Genomic DNA, 3212 nt, shown 5'->3' with positions numbered 1-3212 from the left:
ACTTTAAAAATGCCCCCACCAGATCGGCCTATGGACATTTTTTTTTTTTTTTTGGATTAGTGATTGATATGGGTGGGTTCATCCTACAAGAGGAGACGTCACCCCTGTGCGGCATAATAATAAATAAATAATTAAAAAAAAAAAAAAAAAAAAAAAAAATCAGGCCAAAGGAGCAGACCAGGACGCTCGGCTCTGCCATGGCCTCTGCTCAAGCCCCTGCCTCAAGGTCCTTCCCTTGACTTCCTGCTCTGATTTCCCCAGGATAATGGACTCTAAGCTATAAGATCAAATAAGCCCTCTCCTCCCTAAGTTCCTTTTGGTCCTGATGTTTTATTACAGCAATTAAAACCTAACTAAGACACACTATTGAAATTACAGTAGTTCTTGGGCAGGAAGTCTAAATAAGGGAAACATGGTCGCAACCCTTAAGAAGTGTCCGCTCTGATTGGAGAGCCGGCCTGACGTGGTGAGTCATAACTTTACAAGCCCTGAAGGAAGCCATACTCCCGGAGTCAGGTGAGAACTCCCGTTTGGTTTGTGAGGAGTGGGAAAGCTCCCGAAAGCATGCGGTAACCCGGATGCTGGCGGAGGTGCGTGACAGCGTGCTCAGTGTGTTTAAGAGCGCGGGGAGCACTGTTGGGGTGCAGGTGAGTGAAGGGGTATTAGAGGAGGTGACCTCAGAGGGGACACACGGGGAAGAGTCCTGGAGGACATTTTAAGCTTTTACCGTGAAGAAGACAGAAAACTGTGGAAGCATTTAAAGAAGTGGCCTGATTTGATGTCTTCTAGAAGGATCTTTCTGGATACTTTGACATTTCTAGAGGGTCATGAACATGCAGGGACAGAAAGAGACCTATGTTCCTAAGTTTATTTGGTGTGTGTGTTCTGTGTATGGGAGCTGTCAAGTTTGGTGACAAGTGTCTTTAAGTCATCTCACCGGTGGGTAAAAGAGCCAACCAAGAGCTGGTGGTGGCTTGGCCTTGGTGGCAAGTAGCTCTTTTCTGGATGTCCTCTGACAGAAGACCAACAGGGTTGGCCGGCAGACTAGATATGAAACGTGAGGAAACAGCAAAGTGGCGTCTATGGCTCCGTGATGCCGTTTACCAAATGGGGAGAGCCAGGAGAGGAACAAGTCTGAAGAAATAAACAAAAAACCAGAAGCTTCATTCTCCTACTCTAACCCAAATATAGATCTTACTCCCTGACGTCCAGGCAAGCTCTCCTAAGGAAGACCTAGTGTATGGGGTGGAATTAAGGTGGAAGCGACATCCGAGTTGTCAGTAAGATGTTCTCAGGATGGCGCCAGAAGCACTGTGAGGATGGATGGGCTGTCACCCAGTGAATGAATGGGTCTGCTTTCAAGGACAACTTGGGAGGGGGCTTGACCCATTCAAACAACCAGAAAAATATAGAGGCAAAAATATAGATGCTGGCATACAGATCTCAGGTGCCATCGATTAGTAGCAGAGGGAAACATGAGGATGGGCTGAGTGGAGGACGTGAGCTGTCACACAGCAGCAGGGAGACTCGGGGAGGGCTGAATGAGCCACTGAGGCTGTGGGTCTTCCACGTCTAGCAGAAGGCTTGCTGAGATGATGTAAAAAGGAAAGACAAAGGAAGAAGTAAGAGACGAGAGACTGTGCCAGGAAGGGGGAGCAGGGGTAGTTAGCGTACCTAGCACATGCCGCGTATTAGCTAAAAGCCGGCTGATAATCTTTCTTATTTTGGTAAAACACATGGAGGGAAAATGGTAAACTCTCCATAGCCTGGCCTCACCTTCTCTGTTAATACCTACTTCTGTAAAATTGTTTTAATTACACTTTTATTGATTGACTGTGTGTTGGAGCAAGTACTTGCATGCCGTGGCGCAGGTGTGGAGGTTAGAGGAGAAATGGTGGAAGTTGGTTCTCTCCTTCTACCCAGTGGGTCTTAGGGAATGAAACTTGAGTCATTGGGTTTGGGGGGCAAGTGCCGTTATTGGGGAGTCACCTCACCTCGCCAGCCCAACATAAGCCCTCTCCAGCTCCATGCGTAAGAATTAAGTCACTGTGGTTTATTTGTAGTATGAGGTGCCTCTTTAGAGCACGTTAGACAATCACAGTTAGGCAGGAGGCCCTGGGCCTGTCTTCCCCTAGCTCTCAACATAGCTAGACCCTCTCAGGTCAGCCTAGGGCTGAAAAGTCACAGGCAATCCGCTATGTGACTAGACCCATGAACCAGGAAAGGAGGGACTCTCCAATCCCAGGATACACATTAGGAAAGCCTTCAAATCCTGAATCAATAGGATGGGGACTTGGAAGACAGGACAGAAGAACCCAGCCAATGAGGAATTCAGAGGGCAGAAGTGCCATTGGGAGTGTAAAAACTAATGCTGTGCACCAAATCAGCGGGAGAGCTATGCTGTGTTCCCTCACTTGCCCTTTCTCTAGGCTGACGCGGGACTTGGCAAGGTCACACAGCAAAGGTTTTGCTGTCCACACTCTGAAGTCTTCACACTCTCATTATGAAGTGAGAAGTCCTGTCTCTCTCTCCCTGAATTGCCTCCTAACACCTGGAGCAGAAACCACACGCCCCCTGTGGTTCTCTGCTTTTATTAATAATTCATGCGGATGCTTCAAAGGTCCAGAAGGGGGCAATGTGATGTTAGGACTGTGGGCCTTTTATGTTTCACCGATGGTTTGAATTCTAGCATTACTAACTCCAGAATCCCAGAAGGTCTGGACCTGACTGAGCCAGAGAGGTCATGAGTCCAGTCTTCTCCCTTGCCAGTGAAAACCCCGAGAGATAAAGGACCTGGTCAGGAACAGAGGCTGAAGGCTACCCTGATTCTGACCCTAAACCAACATCACATGTCCCTCTCCGATGGTTTGACTTGAAAGAACTGCCTTCAAAGTAAGAGTTCCTCGGCTTGCGTCATCCGCTGACGACGTTTAATCAAAGGACACATCTACAGTTCTCTCTTTAAGACACTACAATATTTTTTATAAGTGAGTAGGAACAGTAATTTTGTATTAAAGATTCTGAAAGAGAGACAGAGAGAGAGAGAGAGAGAGAGAGAATGCAAAGCTCTAAATTCCTTTTCCCTAAAGTTTGTATACTATAAAGCAAAGACTCACTGACCAAATACAGGCAATTTTTTTTTTTTTTTTTTTTTTTTTTTTTTATTTTTTTTTTTTTTTCCAGCCTGTTTTACAGGAAGTTTCCATAAGGAA

At 46.4% G+C, this 3212-nt stretch overlaps 1 protein-coding gene across 1 annotated transcript in view; it reads left to right on the top strand.

The window, feature by feature from the left end:
• Positions 1–3212, top strand: part of Nim1k (NIM1 serine/threonine protein kinase) — a 46072-nt gene that overhangs the window by 19381 nt on the left and 23479 nt on the right. The gene's annotated exons all lie outside the window — the stretch shown is intronic.

This window comes from Mus pahari, chromosome 11 (genome assembly GCF_900095145.1).
Source record: "Mus pahari chromosome 11, PAHARI_EIJ_v1.1, whole genome shotgun sequence".
NCBI lineage: Eukaryota > Metazoa > Chordata > Mammalia > Rodentia > Muridae > Mus > Mus pahari.
The sequence above is the reverse complement of the archived record's forward strand: the minus strand, read 5'-3'. Positions and strand labels throughout refer to the sequence as shown.